Below are 27,322 nucleotides of genomic sequence, written 5' to 3' on the forward strand. Positions count from 1 at the left end.
TTAGCTGCTCAAAACCCACAGAATAGTAAAGTATGTTTGTTTTTTTTACTCCACAGTTCTGCCATTTTCGCTCGATTACCGCGAGATAATGTAAAAAAAAAAAACAACACCCAGACCGGGATAAAAGAGGAAGACGCGGGTATTTTGAGAGTGTTTTGTGTTGCAGGGGGCGTGCGATGCATCACTGATCCAGACGACTGCGGGGCGGGAAATGCTTTTTCATTCACTGTATTACCAAAGAATGTACTGTTTGCATTCTGCTTTATTCCTTCTACTCCCCTTTGCGGATGAGCGATCATTCATTCTCATTGATCGTCAGCCATGATAATATAATCAGGCATAAAGCCTGACAAGGCTGACCGGTCCGATAGATCAGAGCTGCTGACAGCGGAGCTATGCACAGGTCATAAACCCTCACCTTCCCCGTTTGACCCCGCATCAATTTGGCTCTTTCCAATATGAATGCAAATAACAATGCATTTTTGGTGACATGTTTATGGTTATCTCTGTATCGCCGCTCGCTCCGCCTGCTGCTCCTAAATGTGCTGATGTTACCGAGCTAATGGGATTGCGAAAGGTAACCTATTGCTCACTAGCGGTCAACTCCCCCTCCGGCACCTCCCGAAAACAAACACAAGCGTCCGCCCATGCCCACGCTCGCACACACACACACACGTGCACACCTACATGTCCTCCACCCCAGTCACTTGTGTATGCATTGAGCTGATAAGTGCTGCGGTTCATTTTCCCCATGGCAAAGCACAGTAAAAAACTGGGGTGTAATAATTGCTTTGGGGGGGGCGAGACGATGATGGCTAAATATGCTTGATTGCCTCCTAAGCTTCGGTGCTGTGTAATGAAATATGGCTGCTGCAGACAGGGGCTCCGGTGCGATAGCTTTCTTGTCACTTTCTCACTCGCAATTTTTTATTTTTTTTTTAATTTTTTATTCTTCTTACCCTTTCACTCTTCTGTTCTGGCATTTCCCGTCTTTGCTCACCCGTCGCCTTTGTGGCAGAACGGAGTCCATCAAAGCATTTGTTGCCATTGAACACTTATCGTAGCTATAATGCAATAATTACTGGGGCCAAATCCGGCCTAATTGAGTATTCCTCACCACATCAAAACTGCAGGCACCCCCCCCCCTAATATTCCTCTGTTCTACAATTTAATTTGCGGATTCATTAGCATGAGCAGGGAGTATAGAGGGAAGTTAGATAAGGAGGAAAACACACTGTTGTTGAAGTTAGGTTGAAGGGGGGGGGCGAGCGACCAGACACATTCTCACCTGGGTAATTATTTCCAACTGTCATACGCAAGACAAAATAAATGATTTCGCTTTTTGTTTTTTTTTACTTTTACTGCCACAGAGTCTTACTTTTCGCCTTTTAAAATAATATATTTTTTAAATGGTTGACCGCGGGAATATAGAAACTGACGTAAATGAGCAGTTTGGAGCTGCTATAATCATGACGTTCATTGCTAATCATCTCATTTGACTGCCATGAAGCCCGGCAATAATATTTTCAAAGATAATGAGCCAAATTAGAGCTCACTCAGTGTAGCTAAATAAAAAAAAAAATACTGTTAATCCACACTTTTGTTTTAACCACCCAAAGCACATTTCTCCCTGTTGGTTAAACAAGTAGCTAATCATTTACAAGAATATTAGTCCACAGGCGTGTATGGGCACAGCAGCATCTGCTAATGCACTGAGCAAGAAAACAGCCTGAGAAAATCTTCCCAGCACATTAAATGCAAGACCTTTTTTTTTTTTTTTTTTGCTTCCTCTTTCTTTTGCTTCCAGAATAACTCAAGCCTAATTTGTTGTGCTACTTAAAGGAAAATGTAATTACACTTGTTTTCATTATAATTCACAAAGCCAATCGATAAGTGCGGTTAAGTCATTCTCTGCTGCACATGCACTGGAATCTGGTTCGCAAAAAACAAGTATTCTGTCTGTTTTGAACACAATGGCGCAGAATACATATCTTAATGAAATTATTTTGATGAGAAGTACTTTTTAAGGGCAAATCATGTACAGCCAACTTACTTGGCGCTTTATTTTTTTTTTTAATCGAGCACTCCTCGTCTGTCTGTAATAAAATGTCTGGTCTTCACTTCACAGAGACAGTTTGATTAAACTATTCATCCCTGTCCTGTCCCTCTCTGTCTTTCTCATTTATTCAGTCCTCTTTCCTGAGACGTCAACCACAGGATGAGGCCTGCGGCAGGTAAGAAAAAAGAAAATAGATATCTGCTGTTCTGACCTCTCCGTTTTGCATCATTTCCCATCTGCTCAAATCCCATGTGACACATCAAGGATGCCCGCATGCTGTGTTTTCTTGATGCTTTCAAATTGTATCTGATAAAAGGGGGTCGGAGCCGATCACGTGTCCCAACATCGCTCTTTGTTTGAGGGAGGAATCGCTCGTTTTGAGTGCCAAGAAAGGCCGGAGAGTACGTCCGGTGCTATCAAATCAGGCGCTGCGCTAAATCTCAACTCCAGCTCAATGCTCCCCCCCCCATCTCCTGACTTGCAACGGGGCGAGGAACAGACTATATCTGGCAACCCAAACCTTTTTTAAAGTGACTGAGCGAGTGAGGGAGACTGACTGGCACTGATGGCACCAGACTAGGACTGTGCGATGCTGTGCTGTGCTGTGCTGCACTGCGCCCCGGTCTACACGAGCCTGATTGATAGAGTGTGATGAGACTGTCACTGAGCAAGGAGAGCGGCGGAGAGATAGGCTCGATGGAGGGGCGGGGGGGCGAGAGGGGCGGGGGAGGTGAGCTGACCGGCGGAGAGATAGAGAAATAAATTTGAGAACATGTGAAGGATGAAGTGAGGGAATGAAGTGGCTGGATGGAATGTGCTTCGGACACATGAGGGACAGGAAGGGTTAGGGGAGCGCTGCGCTGGAGAGATACTGGAGGAGGGAAGTGTCCATTTTTATGCCAGTTAAGTTCTGCACAGACGGAATGTGGAATATTTTGACATGATGTATTTGAGATGACGGCCCAAGAGCCAACTGACCGAATTTCCTATCACAGTCGCACGCTACTTTAAGAGTCTGTTTAACTAAATTGTAGCTGCTATTGTCACTGGCATATTCCATGAGATCGGGTCGGCCACTAACCAGAAGGTCGGCAGTTCGATCCCAGTCTCCCCGAGGTACTGAACCCCAAATTGCCCCTGACTGCCGGTGCTACATAAATACTCACCATTTACAATTATGAAATCCTCTCCATTGAAGAAACACTAGAATGTTTTAAATGCTGCGTTTAAAGTTAATAATATGATATGAATGAAATTTGAACTGCAAGAATGCCATCTCCGACAGGGACATCACTTCCTGGAAAGAAACACTTTACTTGTGTTTATATGGTGACGCTACGTACTCGAGGTTCTTCCTTCACCAACTTTAATTTAGTCGTCAAGTTACAAAAATGTACATATACCAGTGGCAGCTGATATGACACAACATACAACAGGCACCACTGCAGCCAAATATTTCACATTCTCACGCACTGAATATCACTGATGCAGTGGGATGCTGCAGCGTATAGAGCCCAGCTGTCTTAAAAACTAAGTGGACAAAACGAAGCAGAATGCAGATGTTAGCGAATCCAGATGAGCCCTGATTCTGAGGGTTGGCCTGCAACATCTCTAGTACGTGTACAAACTGACCTATTATAGTATTCATGCAGTATTTTTTTAAACATTAGTCCCTGCATAAGAAATGGTAAAATAGAAATTCGTACAAACAGAAAAGAAAGAGAGTGATAAAAGAAAAATAAGAGTGCAGGAGTGGGGGGGAAGTGCAAGAGTCCAAATTGTCAAATTATAATTTTAAGGTCTAAAATTTAAAGTTAGTTAGTTTTTGTTTTATCTGTGTATTTCCATCTCCTGGAAATTGTTCTTGGACCAGTGTGTGTCTACACTAAGAGCCAAATGGAGTCCAATTCCCGGCATGCATACACTTGGCCAATAAATGATTGTCACCTTTGTCAAATATTGAACGAGTCAAATGTTCAGCATGTTTATGTAACCTCAACCAAAGTGCTTAGCAATCCTCAAGTGCTTTTATGCCCAAAACGCCACGTAGCACTCGAGATGTGAGCTGTGACCTCCAGTTTCATGGTCCTGCACCGAACCCACAGCACAACTTTATTCCTCGTGTGAAATCGTGCTTCGTGAAATCTCACACACTCACGCGTAAAATGAATCTGGCGCCCGATTGATGGTTCAATTTAGAAAACGACATCGTTCATATTACTATGCAAATGATTGACTCTTTGATCTACAAAGGAACACGTTTCCTTTTTTCTGTATGTTGCCCATGTGAACGTCACAAATAGTTTACCAGTTTGCTTATCGGTCTACCCACGATATTAGATCTCGTGTGGACACATGGCGTCTTGGCAGTGAGTGGGATACAGGCTGAGCTAAAGCCCTGTACTGGGAATTCCACAGTTAGTGATTTCAGACTCAATAACGGCACCATGTTTTACTTTTATCCCTGCCTGAGGAAAGACGGCTGACTCACCAGAACGCCAAAGTTATTATTAGGGCTTCGCATATGTGGAGGGTGAGCTGTGTGTGTGCGCGTGTGTGTGTGGTGCGCGTGTGTGTGCGTGCGCGAAGTGTGTGGAAGACAGAGAGGGAGGCTCCGGCAGAAGTGGTGAGTGCACGCAGGAGCAGCATGAGGAGCTCTTATCTGCTGCCTGCCAAGTCCTGACTGGGGCCCTGACTCCCGCCTCGCCTCGCCTCCCCTCCCTCCCTCCCTCCGTCCCCCCCCTCCTCCAGTGGGGCTTCCCACTATAGACGGCTATAGTCAAGGCAGCCAGGTGAAATGAGCAATTCCCATTCAGGGACAGGGGCGCCGCGTCGACTCGCCCTGTGAAATGGCTGCTCACTTTGGCAGATCAATGCACTCTCCCTCCCCCGTGCGCTGCCACAGCGATAGCCAGGGAGAAAAGGAAGGGTGGAAATGATTATGGGTGGGAGAGAGAAGGGACCAGTGGTTTTCTATGCGTGTTGCTTGTGTATGTGTGTGTGTGTGTGTGTGTGTGTGTGTGTGTGTGTGTGTGTGTGTGTGTGAGGAAGGGGGGTGTTAGCAGGGCATTTAATGATATTTGCCACGGCCGCTCTGAGTGAGTGCTGTTCTAGGGAAACAGGGGAGACGCTGCTTACACTCAAACTAAAATGATACTTAATATTGCTATTGCCTCATCGGGAAGAAAAAGTGCCGCTCCCCGTCTCACCGGATATGAGAATATTCAGCCACTGAACTGGAAATTTTGCCAATGTGAATGATATTAGTGACAGTCATATTAAAACGCCGAGCTGTGACAAAATTAATTCCATATCTCCGCGGTGATGAGAGTCATACGTCAGACGTTTATAGTGCACATAGTGTCGGACATACAGGTTTAAAGGCGGATTGGGAGATAAAATGTGCATAATCTGAAGTGATTCTCGACGAGATAATCGTGCAGGTTCAATAACCAGAGTAGGCCATTACTTTTTCTGCTCTCAGTAACTAATAATGCTACACTATGACACATTGATATTAAAAAAAGACCTATAACTATGCTAATTTCAGATCTTTCAAGCTCTCAAGGTTATATATATATATATATATATATATATATATATATATATATATATATACACACAGGCTATTCACAGACACAAGATTTTGCGCTATAGAACCAGCATTTCTGGCTACGCAGCCTCTCTCTTCCTTTGTGCTCTCAGCAAGATGTTGACTGTAAATTCACAGAGTGACAGAGACACAGGCAGATGAATGAAATGAAGGTGAACCACATGTGCAGGGGAGCTCTGCAGACTGGTCGTAGGGATCAGTCATGTCCCTTGTACCAGGCTGTGCTCCTGTCAGCAGGGGGGCTGCAACACATTAGGCAAAGCAGGAAATTGCATGGGGCCCCGGGCTAAGAGGAGGCCCCAGAGAGCAGCTGATTTTATCAGTCCACGGCAATGACAATTTTCTGAGTACCCGCCCCCTTAAATTCTATGATAAGCTATGTACAGTAGCCTGTGTTGTCAGTATGGCAGTACCGGGCTTTGTGTTGCTCACAGACTGTATATGAATGAGGTGAAGCTGCCATAGGGCATTTGACTTCCTTCTTAATTACTCCACTATATCTTCACATAGAAAATGTTGGCTGCTAATATCAATGTTTTTATATGTATATCCTCTAATTCTGAATATTATAGAGTCGCAAGAACCTTCTCTTTATTTCTTCGTACGCTCTCTCGTCTTATTTAGAAACCCTGAATCATATTTGGCCCCAGATTTCAACAATGCACTTTGGTTGATTGGTTATCGGTTACATCATTGGTTCGTGGTTATGCCGAGTGATTCATGGTCAAATCTATTATTCAAATCTCCAAACTCACCAATAAATCTGCCATTTGCATGATTAACTCGCATCATTTTGCCCCTCGTTGAATAATTACATCATGACTTTTATAAAACTTCAGTGAACCAGACGTCGGAGAATTCTGAGCAACAAAGCAACAAGAAGTGTTTCGCTTCTACTCCTCGTTTAAACAACTGAGTCATTACAGTCTTAATTTATTGTGATCATTCTACTGTGCGTTGTGGTATTTTCTGAAAGTTTTTATCCTTAATACAGTCTATTGTATGCTCTAGCAGGGGAGCCTTGGTTAGTACACTCTATATTCCTAATAAACTGTGGTTAATAATCTGCACCAAATCAAATGAGAATAGCCGACCTAATTGCAATATCCAGATATCAAATGTCTCATCTTAATGGCAAAATTAAATCAGGCTGCAAATCAATGGGCGAGCCAAGGGGAGATGTGTTGCAATTACTTTTTGAGCGATCACTAATTAAAAACCATTAAATGCCAAAAAACCACAGTCGCAACAATCGGTTTTGTCCACTCAAAATAAAGTTAATGATTTACACAGACTTCAGTTTTACCTGTGGTCAGTGGCTATCAAGCGATACCTTCTAGAACACGATTTCTGTTTTAAACGACACACGAATGAACTTTGGTCGATTCGTGTGTGCGACAGTAAAAAGTCCTCATCAGTCAAATTTAGAATTTCAAGAGCAAATATGCGATAAACATGAATTAAGCTGTTTCCGATGGATGTGATCAAACATAATCCATTCCAGTAACTGCTACCTGGAGAACCCCAAGGCAGTGTACTGGTTCCTCGTGTTTTCTTTTTGCGTACACAATTAATTTGTTTATGTTTGCATAATGTCAAGGACACAATTATTTTAGAGTTATTTTTCTCACTTAAATGGTAAGCTTACCAAACCGGGAGTGTAAAATCCCATGTCTTGATCTATATTTAAACTTCAACCACTGTTTTTTGCAATTTCTCAAAGTAGCGGAATGTCCTGACACATCCTGATTACATCACTTTCTCTACAGTGCCTCAATTAAGTCTCAAGCTCCCTTGAATTTCTGTCCAATTTCACTGAACCATTCTTAAAAATCATCGTCTGGTCGTCTGCTGTCGTCGACGGGCGTCTCTGTTAGCATAGCAAGCAGCTGTGCACCTCAGTGTAGGAGGAGATTAAAATGTGTGAGAAAATGAAATCATCTCCCTCCCTCTTGTAAACCATGAAGGAGTTAGAGTCTCTGAGCAATCCAGACCACTTCAGAGCCATTAAAATCTGTTTTCCAGACTTGAAATGACGCACTGAACAAAAGAGGGGGGGGGGGGAAAAAGCCTCGTCTTAATGAATGAACAATTAATTAGGGATCCGGTTTGAAAGCACAGAGGCACTTGACCTGGAGCTACGTCTTTTTATACAGTCATGTCATAATTGCAGCCAGATTCTTAGTCATTAGGTAGAAAACACTCGAGTGCAGGTATGAAATTAACCTTTGCAGTTTTAATACCATATTCTACAAGTTGATGAAAAATGGAATATTACGGACCTGTTGAATTATATGTACTGAATCACACCGACTAGAAAAATGAATGACAAGGGGAACTCAGACTCGGTGATTCTAACTTTATATCGAAGGTAATATATTTTAATGACAAATGTGGCAGGCAATTGGATTCAACCTTTAGTGTTGCTGTTCGCGGAGCTCCCTTATTACAAAACGCCGCGGCTACAATTCAGACTCTTATAAAATATTTATTCAGCCATTCCCGCTGTTCTTAAAAGGTAGTCTATCATCATTGTGCTATTATTTTGAAGCCAGAGAGTCCCTCTTTCTGCACAGTGCAGCGGAGGCAAGTGCAGGAGGCCTGGATCTCGGTCATCAGCTGTCAGGGCTGTAATGAACAATGTTTACTAGTAATACCTCGCGCTGCCACATTTCAGGGTGCGAAAGTGTCCATCCCAGAGCCAGTCAGAGGCAACACTGTCAGGGCTTCGGCTGTAAACAATAAGAAAATAGAGGCAAGAAAGCTTTCTCCGTTACACCCATTACAGTCAGAGAGAGCAGGGGGGAAGTGGTAGAATGTCAAGCTGGAGACAAATAGAGGCGCTCGCAAAGGGTGGGAAAAAGTGGGTTCTATTTGGCGGACACATAATGACAAGTGTTAAACAAAAGTGAAGGATGGGAAGCAGGGAGAGAGAGAGAGAGAGAGAGAGAGAGAGAGAGAGAGAGAGAGAGAGAGAGAGGCGTACACACAGAGGATACGGGACAGACAGGGCGGGGGGGGGAGACACCTGCTGTTGCATCACCTGCTTTAATAATAGTGTTGACATTCAAATGGGAAGCTCTGACAATAGGAGCTGGCTGAGGCAGCACCCGGTATGCAAATGCAAAAAAAGAACACATCAGGAAATATTAGCTGGCGTCAGGACTTTTCGCAGCCCGCATTGAAAACCACTTGACCCTTGGCATCCCACAAGTGCTTATGTATTGTTTGCGTGTGTGCGCGTGCGTGTGTGTGTGTGTGTGTGTCTGCACACGTACGCAGCTACAATTGACACATTAAATGAGCTCATTTCCCACTTGAGTCTATTCATTCCATACTAACCTTGCATCTGAGGCTAGAAATAGCAATAAACACGGGTACTGTATCTAATAATGTACGTAAGAATACGGACGTTAATTATTTATCTGCTTTCCAAAGCGATTAGTAAAAACCCTGCGCTGTCGCGTGCAGCGTTTGTTTTCTGTGATTGGCATTCCAATTCCACTCTCGCTTCCACACCTTCGTTCTCACTGTCATGCTATGTTGAATGCCCGGGTTAAACATAATTCGATAACGGAAAAGGATCATTAGTTGGCAAATTCATTCTTGACTCTCTCTTTCATGCACCCCACATGGCCCCGACGGCCCTATCAATCAACATCAGATCCAGCCATCACACTCGCCGGTGTGCATATTTTATTCCCTTTTAAGTGCTCAGCGGTCTTTTGTATCAACCCGGACCTGCGGTGATTGGAGTCGAAACTTTCTCATGTTGGAGCTCGGTGGGGTTTGAAGGACTGCGGATCTCAGCAGATCCCCGCTGATGCAGAGGTCGATACCTATTATGGTAAAAGCAATAGTCAATATGGGGGCCTCTCACGTTACCGGCTGCTAGTCGTGGTTGCTTTTCAAAAGCTGTGAACCTTTCTGCAGAGCGTTGACGCCAGACTTTAATGGTGTAACACCACTGCGATTGTTTATTTTTCTATATTAAGTGATGGGGCTCGACTCTGCATAGGGGAAACTCTTTTATGTTCCATCCTGATTAGTTGACTCTAATGGCTCTTTGGAAAGCCCCGTGCAGAGCCGAGCCTCGTGAAATCTTTAGTAACTTCCCCTTCGTGTAATCACCTTTAAACAATTGTTCTTGATTTCTAAGATGTCTTAGTGCAATTCTATTCCTGTCACCAGCCTGCGATTTAAAGCACTTTCGTCTTTATTGAGAAGTATGAAAGCTGCATGAAGGTGAAAATGTAGATTTGAACGGTGAGATGTTTCATAACTGCCACACATTCAAAAGCAATTACAAAAAAAATTCTTACTGTGATCAAAATGCATGGCCAGAAAGTAGATACACCTGTAACCTTTACATTTTTCTCTGTAAATAGATAAAGTGTGTTACAATTCTCCAATTAAAAGGAGTGCGTAATGTACGACTTGAGTATTTGCCGTCAAAGTTTAAAACTATGTCAGACCTTCCGTTCGGCTAAGGCCAACTCGCATGATCATGAAAAATATGACACATTGGTCTCCAGTGTGAACGGCGGTGCCGCGCTGCAATCAGTTAACAAGGACCCTGCACTCCAGCAGAAATAAATATATATCCAACAATGCCCTTGAGCCTCGAGGGAGTGTTAACTGCAATAAGTGTTACCATCCATGTTGCAGAAATACTTCTTTTGACAAAAGGGCCGTGCACAAGGAAACAAAGTTTAGCAGAATGGCATGGCAATTATTTTGCTGTGTGCTTATCATCTTAGAACTCTTAGTCAGACATGGAGAGAAATTATTTTAAAAAAAAAGAACAGAACTGAGAATGTGTTGGATGTTGAATATCTGCATGTATTCAGAAAAAGCAAAAAAGAAAGTTATGATTCATATATGAGAGGAGCAGTGAGGTGCAGACGAGCTTGACTGACTTCAAAGTTTTCAATGGGAAATGAGATTTAGAAAAATGACAGAGCTCCTAATATCCGTGTGTACAGCTAAAGCACTGTCCCCGACCAGAAATACACAACGGGGGGGGATGGGGAGTGGGCTAAGTAAAAATGAAGGAGGGAGCTGTGAAATACAATTCTGAATGCCTATAACTAAACTACAGTATCAGACGCCTTGGATCTGTACTTCCTCATTCGGATGTTCTCATTTGTATCCACACCTGTGTCATTCACAGCTTTACGTCTTAACCTAATTTCATGGTCTGCAGGTTTGGATGGATGGCTCTGCCTCAACTTGTACACTGAAGGGATGTGGGGGGGGGAGGAGAGAGAGAGAGTGGCGTGCACGCGTCCGCATCTGTGAGCGTGCACCCGAATGGAAGGAGAGAGAGAGAGAGAGAGAGAGAGTGTGCAACAATGGCGTGGAGAATTGTAGCCACCGCCAGATATTAACATTTTAACCTTGTACTTTTTCTGTTAAACAAAAATACATTAAGCTCCCGTGGATAGCAGACAGTGAATTGGGCTTTCATTGACTCTCAGTGAGCATGACAGGATGATCAGAGGTGAGCCCGTTTTGTGATAATGCGCTTCAATTACAGTAAAAAAAAAAATTAAAAAACACACGCGGGTTAAACCGAGACGATACACTGCCGAGCTTTGCGAACGGCAAAACGTTAACGCCGCCCCGCGATTTAAACGTTACGCGCTCAGCTGGAAAAAAAAAGCGAGAGCAGAGAAAAACAAGATAATCGAAAAAAGAAAAATAATATGGCCGACGTTGTACACGGCGAACCCGCTGACCTCCAAATTACACACAAGAGAGACTGTTGATTAGATAATTGACATTTCTCCACTCAGTGTGAGTAATCCCCATTAATGCTGCGACAAGTTGTAAGAGCTTTGTACGACACCACGGCCTCCTCTCCCCACCCCCCCCCAAATTCTTTTTTTGTTGTCAGTGTAATTGCTCAACATATATTTAAGTGTCAACATTTTCCCCTTTTAGTCCGTCGGATGTATCTCGTGTTGTAACGGCTTATTTAGCCAAACCAGGCATGACACCAATTATACTGGAGGGAAATCAATTCAAACAAAAGCGCTCTGCCGGGACAAACAATACAATGATCAAAGTGACTGGATGTTTTTTTTGCCTGGCGACGAGCAGGCAAAATTAGTTGCGTGCTTTAAACTTAGTTTTAAACCCTGTCGAAATCCATATTTCTTCAAGCCATTAAGAGGATCCTCCGGCGTGACGTGAACGCGTGGACGCAAAGACGGACGGAGAAATAATCGAGATAAAGAAAAACAGCAACAAAGAACAAAAAAGATGAAACTATCGCAATCCCTTTCATTCGCAAAATTGTCTTTTCCACTTCATTCCGCAGAGTTCTATACCAAAGACGGGATTCAAGGATAATTGCTTTTTTTTTGCCTCACATTACTTGATATGTTTGCTGACATTTTATTTGAAAAGATGCAGATTATCGTCCGGCGGCCGAGCTCTCAGTTATTTTCATCAATTGTTTATTTTCTGGAAAATGGAATACGCTTGCAAAGAAAATGCCACGGTGGAAATCAAACGACATTAAAAAAAAGCTTTCTTGTAACGCCATTCGTCCGATATTATTTCGAGTCCGTGCGCTACCATGAATTGGAATGAATGCATCGCAATAAAGGCTTTGCAAATAGGTGATTACTGGTGCAGCAATATCCCTCGACAGTAATTTTGTCCTTTTTTAAAATTCATGTACACATTCCGTCCACAATGTACATACAGATAATATGCAACTCTATATTAATTAATATGTTACCTCTGTCGTCAAACACCTCCTCCGCTGCGTTGCTATCTCGCCGTGGCCTCTGAGGCGTTTCATTCTCCATGTTGTCATTGTACATGTGAGTTTTTGAAGTTCAGAAGAAAACACAAAAAAACCTGCAGTGACTGACACAGTTTGCACAAAAGCACATTTCAATTACCGTGGTATCTCACTTGTGCTCCAATGGTGCAGCGCTCACTGAAATGTACAGTACCATGAAATATATTAAAACCATAATGAATATGCTAATTTGCCCTTTTTTTATATTCAGAATCCTACAATGGTTTTTATGTTCTAATGACAATAGCACCATTTTGTGTGAACTATAATAAGTGCGTGTAATTACTGATTATAATAATGTGTGCGTGTGTCATAATACAGTGTAGACGATTGGGCTGAACTCAGGTACAGATCTTCTCTGTTGTTATAACCAGAAAACAGTAAACTCATGAAGGTGCCACGTATAAAGAGTTAGAGGATGTAAGTGTGCAGTTCTTTTTTCAGGCTCCTTCCTCCCGCCTGTTGTCAGTCTTCATTCCGGCTTCCAGACGCGAGCCTGTCGAGGATAGATCCCTCATATGTCAGAACCACACAGACCATTTCCCGAGTCCGCTGTGACTGTCAGGCTCCGCGGACCATGAAAGCCGTGTATGTGATGCCCGAAATTACCTCATTGTCGAATGCCACAGACTCCCACAATGGTCGCCGGCCACCGCTATCGCTTCAAGAGACACTAAGAGATCTCACTGGGACTTTAAGGCCGTTCCTCTGCCAACAAATACAGAGGGAACTATTTCACGTTCTCGGGTGGAAGCGTAAAATAAATCCATTTTACAGTATGTGGGTAGAAATTGGTTGGAGCATGAATTATCAGGTTAATGGCATCCTGGACAGTCAGTAGGTTAAACTATCGATTTTGCAATAAAGGATGATGTGTTTTTGACACTTTAGGAGGCACAGCGGCCGCCACAAAACACAGAATCCAAAAGCATTGTAAATCTGGGGTGCGTTTTTTTTTGGAAACGTGGTCTCCAAGCATCAGCCTTCTAATCAGTCTGCAGCCTTAACAAGACACGTCGGAAGGCAGGAGTGGGGAAGAAACCCAACTCTCCCCGGTACAATTACAGAATTGCACCGCAGTCACTTAGCCCGCTAATACACGGTGTGATATTAATTACTGTTTGTAAACAATGCACTTTGCAGAGATTATTGCATGCACTCGGCGTCCTCCATTTGTGTTTGGGTAATTCTCACAAGTGATTAAATGGTGAGGCTAGGACAGCTGTTCAAGATGAGTTCATTGGCATGTTTAATTAATTGCACTTGAGATAATTATTCAATCATTACTTTGATTAATTTTCGGCATCCCAGATAATGCATCAAACGTCTGCTTGGTGTCAATAGTTTTTGAAAGAGCGACGAGAGCAAAATTAACCATCTTTTTTTGAAAGCGTGATTTAGGGCTAAATTGCGCTTTGTGGGGAAAATAATGCCAATGTCAGCCGGGCGTGATGGAAATTTATTATTATGACTTTACGGTTGATTTGAATAATGCTAATGCGCACTTAACAGTCCGAACACGAAGGGTGTCCAAACACTCGTCGGGGGCCGCGTTACTTCCTCACGTTTCCGACACACGGACCACAACCTGTCACTGCTCACTTCAGCAGTTGGGAGTCGACTCGGGCCGCATTATGTTTGAAACATGCTTATTCTTCACCCCCTCAGATATGCAGGGTAGTGGCAATATCCAACTGAAGGAAAGCCAGGCAAATCGTTTGTGAGAGATCTTGTCAAACAGATTAATTCCCACCCTGGGCCTCGGGGTTCCGGACCGTTTTTCTGTCATGCTGCTTTGCCAGGCTCCCTCTTGATAATACCCCAAAGATAAAATTAATTGTGCAGGGAGATGTGGGATGGGGAGTATCTAAAAAGGACCTTGAGCAACACATGAAGCCCTTCCCCCCTCCGCTCCTCTGCATGTGAAAACACAGAAACAATCAAAGCGTCAGACGCATGTCACTTTGCACCAACGCTCACGAACTTTGCGTGGAAGTTTCTGGGAGTGAGAAGCTCTGATGGGAGATGCGAAGGGACAGAATCAACCCTCGTGAAATATCCTTGTCTGAGAATGTCGGCGCTCAAATTACCATCAGAGTGGAATCCCTCACGTTAGTAGTTTACAAAGAGGGCTGACATACTAATATTTGTCTACAACTGTCTCTGCGGGTTTAGAAACATGCTCCTCTCGTCTTCGACACTGACAATCAGAGTTCGAATGGACAAAAAATATGTCAGATGTATGAAATCCGGCACTGAATCGTATAACAACAAGAATACAAATCTGCAGCTACGCTAGCCGCTCTGCAGGGCTGTACTGAAGCTGTGCCTTGAGCAAAGTGGTAGTGTCAGAACGCTAAAATGTTCACAATGGTCATGGAGGGAGATTCGTTCCGTCAAGAACTTAAATATTGGGCTAATATATATTGGTGCTCGATTAAAAGTCAGATTACCAACGTAATTACAATGCATCCAAACCGAATTTCATGAAAACGACAAGCCCTTAAAGGGATAGTTCAGCCAAAAATGAAAATTCACTCATAATGTTCTTACCACTACGCCGATGGAGGGGTGGGTGAAGTGTGTTCTGCTCAGGTGGTGTCATCCAAGTGTCCGTAAGCCCCGACATTCATATCCGATTCAAAATAACGTCATATGAAAGTCCAACACCGGAAGTAGCGATGCTAGCGTATGTGGCTCTCAGTTACTTCAATTTTATTGTATTTGGCTGCAACTCTGTTTACCCCTGAAACTCCAAAAGTGTTTTGTGGACTCAAACACTTCACCCACCCCTCCATCGGCATAGTGGTGAGTAGATAACGGGTGAATTTCATTGTTTGGTGAACTATTCCTTTAAACATCAACATCATGGTGGTGCTAGAGAAAAACCAAAGTCATGAGGAATCAACCTGCACCACTTCAACATGGCTAATAACTATGCCTTTTGTTACTTGTGTCCATGTATCAGTGTAGCAGTCAGATGCAGTCACACTCTGAGTGAAGCAGACCTTTCCCACAACCCCCTGTCAACTCAAACAGCTCACAACATTGGCCCAAAAAGTGCTAATGCCTGCTGTGACGGTGTGAAAGCACACAATGTCTCCGTCTTTCATCACCACCGCCCAGTTAAAAGCCACCAAAAGACCAATTTAACCAAGAAATATCCCACGGAGAAAAGCAGGTAGACTGTGGCAGCCGTTCTTTCCCCCGCCAAATAGTCCCTCGGCACTTGAGCTGCCCCTGTCACCTCCTGTGGCAGATGGTGCAAATGAGCCTTTATGTGCTGCGGCTCGACAACGAGGATATGGCGCCAAAGTGCAATCACAAGAGATGCATGTTTGCACGGGTCGGAAGACGGAAATAACAGTGTTGCTTTTAGTGCTCACAGTCGAAACACATCAGCAGCTGCCTCGGACGTTTTGCGCTACTACGAGTGCTTAAGTCAGTGTTTTGTTGCTTTTCATTTGGGTTCTGCTATGACAGACGCACACTAGAGTGACTTGGCTGTTTTCCTTTTCTCGTAGCATATACTGAGGCTTGTGTTGTCAAGACTCATGGAGTCGTATGAATAAGACATGAGATCATTTGTGCGTTTGTAGCCACAAGAATTCACATTCAGTTCTCTGAGCGAGGATTCTCGGTGTATAGTCCAAGTGCGGTCCAAGAATGTGTCTGTGCTTACAGCAAATCAGTCCGTGCGAGGGATATTCGGTTTGGCAGTTTCCCTGGATATGCATTTAGATCTCGTTTTTTTTCACACACATACTGGAAAGGTGCACAACCCCCACATAAACACACAGTCCCAGGGCAGCGCACATCCAACAGTGTGGGGGCTCGAGTAGTCGCCGCTGTCACGGTGTGACATCATCGGCTCGGCTGGCTGTGTCCTCCTTCGGAGCCGGGGAGACCTTTCATCAGAGCTCATCCTGTGATGCTGCTGCGTCACTCAAGGGGCCCAGACAGGCAGTGCAGCCAGGATGACAGCCCAGAAGTGAGAGCTCAAGGAGGCTAGGCAGGTAGAAACTATTGACAGGACACTGGGGAGCAATTATGAGTGAAGCCCAAGGGTTTGCACAAAGGAACCTCCGGCTTGTTTAAGTCTATTAAAAATAATACGGCTCAGGCCCCTGTTGAGGGATAACGACTCTTACTAGTTAACTCGTCACAAAATTAAGCTTGAAGCTCAATTGGTGAGAGATTCATCATAAGAACTCCACTGGGCCGTCGATCTGAAGAGTTCTGCTTAAAAGTAAATGAAACAATTTGGAGAGTCGCCGTCCGTGAATCAGTGAAACAGCAAATGCTGTAACATGATTAACAAGCCGACCTTTAGCCAGAATCTCCGATCCTCAGCATTCGTGTTTTCAGGCTATAATCCACAGGAAATAAATTCAACAGCCGCCGTAGACACCTCCGCACATCACTCCCCATAAAATACCTGCAGATGATCAAGGCAGACAGATAATGGCTTGGAAGGGAACTCGGCTTGCTGCCCCGTGACAGACATTTCCAATTAAAAAGGGTAAATAACTTGAGATTCATCTATTTCGCCCTGTCCCGAGATTTATCTGTCCATCGTGATTTAAATCCGTTCACCCCCTGAAATGTTAATATCACAGATTTTTGATATTCTAGGGGAAAGAAAAAAAAAAGAAAAAAGTCATATAGTTCCAATATCCTCATATTCCTATTTAAATCTTCCTCCCCTGTCCGTGTTAGAGCTTTCATGAGGCAAGCCGAGCGTCGGAGACAGCCGGAGATATTAGTGCACCAGCATCATTAGAATAGTTGCCGTACTGTCGGTGTTGACTTTGTGCTTAAGCAGCACACCAGACAGGGAGAGGATCGAACACTTACCCCTGAACCGCCCACTGTTTCATGTGGGGCTTGTGACTCTATGAACCGCTACTGTGCACTAAAAGTTTAGCTACGTTTCGCTACATTAATATAAAACATGTAATAGCCGTAAATGGATTAGACTTGTCTCATGGGTTAATGTGGGCATTTTAAAAGTCCAAAGAGGCCGCACTGTTTTTTACAGTAGCCCAGACTGGACAAACTAAAAACCTTTTGAGTTGTTATAACAACTGAAGGCTTCCACAGGTTCTCTTTCATGTTTGGAAGGGGAGGGTGAGGTGAGAGGTATTCAGCTACAACAATCAACTTTACCACTAGATGTCACTAAATTCTACACACTGAACTTTCAAAAATATCCCCAAAAAACCATAATAATTGGACAACTGCAACGTTTGGGTCACACCGGGAGCGTGTGCTGCATGTGCTGCTATATGTGAGGTTTCTCTTTGCTCCAGGTGCTCGAATACAAACTCCACTAAGTGCCAGGACTCTTCGGTATGAGGTCGTGCATCTTCCGGTCCAACAATAACAATAAAACCCCTAAAACCTTAAAAACAATCAAACAAAACAATGGATTCAGTCAACAGGAATGTGTAAGTGCTTTTACTTTGAAAAGAGAACAGAAGGTGTTGTGAATGTTTATGTTTGTGACATATTCGAAAGATAATTTCCCGCCGTCTATTTGCTACGTGTGGCGAGACCCCGACTCTCTCCGGCGCCCTCAGACGCCCTTGCTTACGCGGGCAGTGTGGTCCAGGCGTTAACACAGAGCAACCGTTACGCTTTGCATGAACAGTTTCATTCATGCTTCACAATCATTGGCTCACTCACAGCTGTGTGGATGTCAGCTCACTGGCGTCACCCGGTCATATTCATGTGGGTTTGCAGTGCGGGGTAGTTTTCTGCCACAGCTCCAATTGTTCTGCTGTTTTTGTAGTCGCTGATCCAACTAACATGTATCACCCATCCATTTCTATTAAGAGAAATACGTGCTTTAGAATAATTCCTATTCTATTCTCTGAGAGGCCCCTGAAAGAGCAGAGCCTCTGAACGTTCAATTCTCTTGAAGCAGCTGATTCCTACAAAAAAATACAACAGCAGAGTCACAACACAGACTTGTACCTTCCCAAGTTTGCCAAAATGGCCGCATGCATGGGCCCCAACCATGACCCAGATCTGGCCCAGCTGGCTGCACAGACTAATGCCGCAGGTATGATGAATGAGCCGCCTTTGGCCCAGAGTTTGCCCGAGTGCTAATAACTGGAGCCGATGCCAAACCCCAAACGGCCCCTGCGTCTGCATCCCAGGAAATCCAGCAAATTTAGACCTTTGTTGTCAGAACACAACGGAGCGCGACAATACTCAGCTTCAATCAGGCCGACTTGGGCCGGCTACCTGGACTACTGTAGATTATGTTGCCTTTTTTCGATTAACTTCAGCCAACATTAACAGAACGCCACATCATGATAGTGGGGACCATCCATGGGGGGGGAGTCTCCCTTTTTTGTAAATAAAGCGACACAATTCATTAATGTGATGAATGGCCGTGCGGTTCCCTGGGACCTCGGCATCGAGTCTCCCCCCCCCCAGCCCCCTTCAGATGTCCCTCTCATGGGCCTTTCCGGGTGAAAGCCGAACATTTAAATGTGCGCCTCTAAGTGCTGAGGCAAGCAGGTCCCGCGGCCAAATAGTTGCTCTTTTCAGCTGTTGAAGCTCCCAAGGACCCATTTCACTGTTAACATCAAATCATTAAACTCACCCCATGCTCAGTCACTTAGAGCTACAGCGAGATAGACAGAAAAACACCGGGTGAAGTCAAAGAAGGGAGAAAAAGGTCACTGTCGGCCATTAAGGCTAAACAAGCAACATTATGTGGTTGGAAATAAATACAAAATTAAAAGTGACAGTTCGCCCTGGTCTTAATTCTGTCCAGTCAAACACGAATGCAAATCACTGAGTGCAATTTTTTTTGTTCATAAAGGGACGGGGATCAATACAATAGGATTTAGCTAATGTGTCACTGTCAAAAGCACAGGAGTTGAGATTATTCTGCTGTATTAAAAAAAAATTTAATTGCATCGTCAGTGGTGTCTGAAAATCCCCGACAGCATCGCACCTTGAACCTGCATGAATGCACACTCAGAAATACGATGACAATGAAACCAATTTATAAAAAACAACGGTTCCGAGAGGTTCTGCTCGTTCTCCACCAGCGACACCGAAAAAAGGACGAAGTGTGTGTGTGTATACAACTTGTATATTAAAGCTATATATACGATGGAGGCAAACTAGTTTTCAGGTGTTCAGCACCTTGTTCAGCCGTCGTATTTTTCCACGCCACCCTCCAGCTATTACGGTCTTCAGCTGTTTCTCTCAGTACGCCGAGTGCATTCGGTGTTCGGGGGATAACTCCTGCATCTGATGCACGCCACCTCAGGGCACTGAACAACTAACCGTCCACGATTGCCCCCCCCCATCTCTTTGCGAGGCAACGACTTATGACTTCCTCTTGTGTGTAATTGGAAATGTTTATCACGGTGGGGGGTGCGGCAATTCCTAGAGGACTCACGTGTTTCTAATTACACAGTGAAAATATAGACTTCCTGTATCTACATGCATCCGCTTCTGTCTGTACTTTTTTTTTTTTATCACTCGTGTGTTATAACCGGACCCTTTTGATGATGAGCACATAGGTGGTCTGTCCTCGCTGCCATTGGGGGACTGGACGTGGTTTCTATGGGAACCAAAGTGCCTATACGAGCCAGTAAAACGAGGAAGCAGCTGCTGTGCTCACTGAATAAGCATTATGAAGCAAAATTAATTGAAATCTATTAAAACTAATTACGGAGTTGAGAGAGAGTGAGAGAGACTCTGAGCGATCAGTGAGTCAAAGAGTCAGACGCGGGGAGAAGAAAGAAGAGAGCACTTCTTTTTTAAAAAAGTGAGAAAACAATCAGTTGCAATTGTGTTTTTCAAAGTTAATACACGTCAGACATGTTTCTGCAGCTGGGGGTGGACGGGAGAAATCGCACTGCATGGCACAGTGCACTCTGGGGCTGTTTGACTTTCCCCACTTTCATTACTCTGAGCTCTGTAATCTTGATGTTTAAGGCAAGTAGAGAGAGATAGCAGGCGGAGGCCGTCGTGTTTCAACTCGTCTCAGCCTGGGTACAGTTTGAATTCACAGCTGCGCCGTGAGCCGCCGGATCGCTCAGATACAACACGCGCCGCTTCCAGGAAGATGACAGGAATCTTAAAAAAACAAAACAGTTTGCCTCCTTTTGTATTCAGCGCGCGCGTCCACCGCCAATCGACTTCGAAATCAATCACCTAAATACATAAAGAGCAAATATCTCATTTTGAGGGATTGTTTGCGGAATCTGCGTTTGCGTGAGCCGTTGTTTTTGAGTGGTCATTCAGAGAGTGATAATTACAAGGTTAAGAGGATTGGATTTGATGAACTGTTAGTTATAGTCGAGTCGACAAACACAGATTGACTCAAAGGTTATGTAAACTGCACCTGCACTTAATAATAAGGAGCATGTGGCACAGTGTGCGCTGCCTATTAATTAGTAACTCCAGTGAAACAGTGTCAGCTTGCCAGTCTACACACCGTTCAGCTTCCCACTGAGTCAACCTTCTGTAAGGACTTCTCTTTCTTTGCAAAAGTGCACGTCTGTTCTTCATTCAACCCCGTGTTTCTCTTCATCTGTCTGCGCATGAGTGCACGTGCCCTCGAGCGGATGGGGGGGGGGGAAGTCGCGAGCGTGCGTGCGTCCGCGTGCACGTGGCGCTGTGAAGTTCGAAAGAAGAAAAAAAAAGTTAATGCACAAGTCAGATGCCTCCCCTCAAAGCGCCGGTTGTTTTTGGCAGGCAGCCTCCTCACCCCCGCGTACATGGCTTGAATAGAGCACAAAGCAAATGTGTCCCTCCTTATGGCAGGTCAGGGTGCGAGAGCGGTCCAGATTCCTCTCGGAGTTTACAGGGGCCAAATCAAACACGGAATTTCAACACAGTGGCACATGAAGCTTCTGCCTCGAGGGGCCTGATTTGCTCGCTCTCTGGTGTTTTAACAATGAGGCGGCCCTCGCCAGTCCAAACTCAGGCAGTCGTGTGAGGCTGAGGCAGACACCGGTTCTCATCAGGCGCATGAAGTCGACCACAATATAAACTAAAACCCCCTTTTTTGTCAACTTAATGGTCGCTTAGTTTGCAATTAGACGTACATGTAATTAGACACGTGTCTGAAGTCGTGCTTTGCTTGTGTACATTTGTAAAGTTTTATTGCCACAGCAGTGAAACCCAAGCATTGGATGGTTAACTTTTCCATTATTAAATCAGCAGCTGCAGCTTTGCCTCTAAGCCAAAGAGTTGCTTCTTTATCAACACTTGTTCCCACAGGACTCGGGTTTTATCCTTTGATTAAAACTTTTTTTTAAATTTCACTAGTTCATGAAGAAACTCAAGGTCACTTGACGCATGTAATCAAAGGTAAACATCCTAATTTCAACCTGCGGCACGATGCCAATCCAGCCGTTCTACAATTTTCATATCAAAAGGTCAACGACACTCAACTTTTAGGTTGTTTCAGCAAAAAGCATTTTATGCAAACGTGTTAATTAATTTCCTTCCTTGTGGAAAATTTTATTTCCACTAACAAAATGGGAACCAATTCTTGAAAACATTGCTCTATAGCAATTAGCATTAAAATACTAGCATATACACATATGCACATACTTTCGCCAACGCTAATTTCCTATCTTGCAATGCTAAAGAAAGGATCCGCCCCCCCGAATCAAAACCACTTTAAAAGCTACTGGGTTCTTCTTTGGCCCATACCCCACCATTCTGCCAAATTTCAAGAACATAGTTTCAGTAATTTTTGCAGAATCCTGCTAACAGTCAGAAAAACGGCATAAGGACAAATATAGTAGGTATATTTATATATACATATCAAAAAATGGGCATGTGATTGGAATCAATGATTGAGGGATCATGACGAGATCTTTTTTCTAGTTGGAGGAATAAATCGATCTGCAACTATCACAGGAATTTCTGGCCACGGTGGAAGAATAATGATCTCACTTCCTAACGTCTTGACATCGCTTCAGTCCAGCTTCTCTTCAAACTGTATGAAATCAGACCCACACCTGCATACTGTGTTTCTGCTGCGACCTAAGTGCAGCCGCACACAGGCTGATCCTCTCAGCCCCTTGCAATCTGGGACACTACTCCCACTACTTACTTTTGCCAATTTGCTACTGGGAGCCCCTGAGTCCTTGTCTTCATTAAGGGAGTTCCTCATTGATCAATCACTGTCAGAGGAGCTGCTCTGTAATTGCACTGTGGCCTAATCATGACTGACGTCTCACCCCCGCTCTGTCACAGGTCTCAGGGGAGAGAATGTTCCATGACTTTCACACCTTCGACCTCAAGGTAGGCCTCTCTAAGGATTCTACTTTTCTCTGTGGATTGTCTTTACAGGTCCGTGGTTTTGTGATGGGACATTATAAATCAAATCTAAAATACTGGTAGAGGGGATGAGGACAGAGAAAGGAAATGGACTATGTGAGAAAAAATATCTTGAATATTTAAATTGCCCCAATGCAGTAGAAAAAACTTGCAAAACATATAAAACAGGTACAATACATTAACAATGCATTACAGCGAGTATAAAACTAAACCACGGCGTGTGCGGTTGCTTCTATAACACACGAATTTCTTATATTGGCCTTGTTAAAGCTGCAATCCGTTGATATACACATGCAGTACATTTGCTTATTGTAAAAACTCCCTATGTTTTCCAGCTAATATCATAACACTAAAGTGCCAATATGTGTTATTCGCTACTTAAAATGCACAGTCCCTTGCAGCAAGCAGACACACACCAACATGCATTCAGGCTCATGTGCAGAATAGCATATTCACGGACAAGCGTCGTGAACCCTGCTCAAACAATCTCGCATCTACAACGCTTGTCTGTCGTGTTTTTCGCGGCACCGCTCACTCCGGCTAATCCAGTTCACGTGTCAAGCTGATTACGCCCCCGATGTTTTTTGCGACGCCGCGGTGAATTGGATCATCTGCTCTCGTATCAAACAAAAGCATCGCGAGCTGTCGTCCTCACCTCGGAAAAGGTCACGTTCGACAACATGACACACACGAGGCCTTTTTGTCTGAGATACGTGAATCAGCGGCCTGCCTCCCTCCCTCTCTCTCTCTCTCTCTCTCACACACTGGGAGACTGGATGTGATTGAGCTCAGACAGTCCCTCCTCTGATCTCACACTCCTTTACTCCACTTATTTCCTCTCCCGCAAAATAAATGAGAGGGGAAACAGTTTTGAAAAGCAGTGGCGATACTTCGATAATGCCAGCTAGCAAGCTATTGCATGCTCATAAGATTTAGATTTATTTTATATTGGATATAATCAATGTGATGCAGGTGATCTGCTGCAGAGCTGCACAAACACAACCTACAGTAGAAACCGCACAGTAAGATGTGATGCTTTATCAGAGACGTGTGCACTTCATTGATTTCCTTCTCTAATATTAAGGCTGTAGTGATTTCCAAACGGCTGTTCTCGGGATTTATGGCGACAGATGCCACAGGTGATATTGTTTCTGGTGCGCATCCACAGTAAAACAACCCCTGCTTGTTTTTAATCTTGCACAACAGTGGCAAATAGTCAGAAAGATGGCGAGTGAGTTTGCTGTCAGCTCTTTAATCTGTGGTGTCACAGCAACACACAGATCTTTTGGAGAACGAATTTGGAACAGATAGATTATGTGAAGAAAAGATCAAGAGCGATTTTTTACGCATTGAAATTGATATCTCTGCCATGATATTAAACCCACTGGGACTCAAAAGTTCACAAAACTTGATGTGATTTTTTCTTTTCTTTTTTTTTTGTTAAAAACGATTTGCGAGCCCCGCATTTTTTTATTTTTTTTTGTCAGTGAAGGAGGTTTCACGTCGGTGTGATATCGCAGATTAGTCTCAGTCCTCTTGTGATCTTTTTTAACAGCACGAGGTTATTCATGCTTTAAAAATAGTGATTGGACCGAACGCCTACTGGATCTGCATTAAGTGCTGTGTGCATGTGCTTCAAACACATTCTCCTTATTTTAAAAAAAAGAAAGAAATTATTTAGATTTTTAAATTGTGGGCTAGTAGCTTATGCAGGGATTTGTCCGTTGTAGTGTACGTACACAACACGATCTGTCATCCCCGAGAAAAGGCGAATGGACACAATTGCAAAATACCCCCCTCCCATTATGCTAATGCTTCATCCTGTGCCGTATTTCATGCAAATGCCTTTCATTGTATATTTTCAAATGTCATTTATATGACAGCTGTAGCACAAGCATCCATAATGTTTTGACTGGGGGGGGAGAAATTGCAACACGGATCTCAGTCACTGCAGATTCTGCCCACAGTCGGAATAAGAGAAGGTCAGGAAGGCTGAACTCTCCCTCCTACAGGACATGATTGTTTTATTTAACTTTGAAAAGATTAATGCTGCGGTGACAACACGTAAACAGGATCATATGAAATGTGCTTTTTCCCTGACAAAATAATGCAGGGGAATCATTGTATGCACTTTGATAGCTACAAACACATATATATGGGATTTGTTGATTGCACTTTTAGGTGATAACAATCATTGTAAAGAGGATTCCTTTGGTTTATATTCATTTTGTCCACCCAGTCACAGTTCTGTAACTTAAAGCGAGAAATGAAAATGTCGTATTCCCCCCTGTCAGTGATTGCGGGGACCTTGGCATTTACTGAGCCTGCTCTGTCATTGTCTGGAAAACTGTTCAGAACCATGTGCAAGGAGGAAAGTTTTAAATTTAAAATGTAATCAGCACAATCACCACAAGCAATCAGTTCCTCTTCATTTCACCTGATCGAGCCCCCCGCTAAAAAAAAAAAAACCAGCCTGTTAAATAGAGCATCTTATCAGGGCCCGGGATTAAGTTCTGACTTTGATTAACATCTGTAGTTGGAGTTTAGAATGTCAGAGTTCACGTCTGGGAAAATATCTTTTTTTTTTTTAAATGCAAAAAGCACCAAGGTGTCATTATCAAGCAAGACGTATATTTCGGAATCAAAAGAAATGTGGATTCCATATTCACGTTATTATTATTATATGCGTGTGTAAATCTGATCCACAGATAGTAACACTTTGCACGAACGCAAGGGTTTTCAACGTCAGAGGAATAGTTGGACGTTATAATTTCTTTCTTTGTCAGGTGCCCCTTCATAAGCGCGTAGCTTTGTGGGGAGTGTTTTATTTTTCAGGATTCCCTTTTCTAGCTTGAGATGCAACTGTGAGACAGAAAAAAAAATCCAAGGCAAATTTTTAGTGGTGGCGTGACTACATTCAAATTCAATGGGATTTGACCCGGGCCAGCACCAAGGAGACACATTGTCAAACAGCCAGGGGAGAGTGAAGCAGCCGGCTTCCATCATTTCATCTAACTCTCAGCGAGAGAGCAGTGCTTTTCCTTTAAAAACCATAGACCGAGCTTCATGACTCACATGAAAGCAAGAAATCAAAACAATGTGTTGTAGTGAGCAGCCTAACATGACTGGGGACAAATGGTTTAAGGACACCAACACACCGCGACACCAGCCACACAGGTGCTGCTGCCACCTGCACACCTGCCGCGACAGGATGGAGGGTGATGCAGAATCACACAGAACAGCGGAGGTGGTAGAAAGCATGAACCCAAGCACAGTGTTTTACTGTGGATGAGCTTTTTTTTTCTTCTTTACTTCTTGCTAGCAAACCTGCCATGAAATTAATTCTCCATTTACCAGAGACTTAAATTTGTTGCAATTTGTAATTTGAGACCATAAACTCGTTCCCATTGTTTGTCCGCGCCACTTCAACGGGACATGAATTTAATTGTGCATTTTCTGTCGGCTGCAGGAGTTCTGCCGCTTCTTAATGGCATTGTCTAATGAATGAATCGCAAAGTGCAAAAAATATTGCTTTTCCTATTTTTGCCGGGGTAATTGTTTTTCGATAAACACTGCTAATACAGCGTGGCAAGGCAATCAACAACTTTTAAGAAAAGACGTGATGAGTCAAATGTTCCAAAATGAACTCGTGAAAAGTCCTGCATTTGCAGTTATTGAAAGTCCACAATGAAATCCACAACAGGCAGCGCTGACCAACCCAACAATGAACTTTTTTGGGGAAATTCAATGTTACAACAGCTGAGCTCATTTGGGGATGGGGGGGGGGGGGCGAAGCAAACCAAGCACACAGAGGCCACATCCAGACATAATAAACTGTCGCCCTGTTCACAGAGGCGTGGAGAGGTGACAACACCTCCGCAGTACATCCTCAGACACATCTGTGCCCATGCCCCTAAAAAAAAAAGAAAAAAAAAAAAAGATGTTTCTCTCGCAAAGCAAATAGGTCAGCCATGAATACCTGGCTCTTTCCACCTGAGAGAATCCTTTAACACGCTTAATTAAAAGTGTAACTGTGTGGATTTTTCTTGGGGTTTGAATTCGGGGGAAGTGTTGTTCGGGGGTCGAGCCACTCTCCCGATTTTTCATTTTTCCCCTTAAAATCTTGAAATTCTCGAAAAAGCAGCTTCATTCCCGAGCCGCACCGTAATGCCAACTTGGCCCACATTCCGACGCTGCCAACTTGGCCCCCCGTTTAGACACTGAATCATTCAGATTGCGCTGCTGTGATTGCTTAATTAAATGCTCGGCTGTGTAATGACTTTGCTTGAAAGGGAATTAAATGTCTAAATGGTGTAGAATCCGTGTTGAGCTGAATAGAAATCAATGGGACATAGTGCTGGAACCCAAGGTGTTTCCCGACTTGTTTAGGGTGAGCGTTTCGTATTGACGCCGTCCCTCAGTCGGCGAGTCGGAGGCTCATTCCTCTTGGTCCGAGAGCATTGATTGTTGGCATGCAAACAGTGTGCTTACTTTGTGCTTTCCG

The 27,322-nt window shown here is 43.8% G+C and overlaps 1 protein-coding gene across 42 annotated transcripts in view; it reads left to right on the forward strand.

The window, feature by feature from the left end:
* LOC118102710 (receptor-type tyrosine-protein phosphatase delta) overlaps positions 1–27,322 on the forward strand; it is a 344,139-nt gene that overhangs the window by 146,429 nt on the left and 170,388 nt on the right. For all 42 annotated transcript variants that reach the window (XM_035149111.2, XM_035149118.2, XM_035149127.2 and 39 more), the window contains exons 7-8: positions 2,191–2,234; positions 22,735–22,782. The gene's annotated coding sequence lies outside the window, so the exon portion shown is untranslated. The remainder of the gene's footprint in view (positions 1–2,190; positions 2,235–22,734; positions 22,783–27,322) is intronic.

The sequence above is a fragment of the Hippoglossus stenolepis genome, chromosome 23, assembly GCF_022539355.2.
Source record: "Hippoglossus stenolepis isolate QCI-W04-F060 chromosome 23, HSTE1.2, whole genome shotgun sequence".
Classification (NCBI taxonomy): Eukaryota; Metazoa; Chordata; class Actinopteri; order Pleuronectiformes; family Pleuronectidae; genus Hippoglossus; species Hippoglossus stenolepis.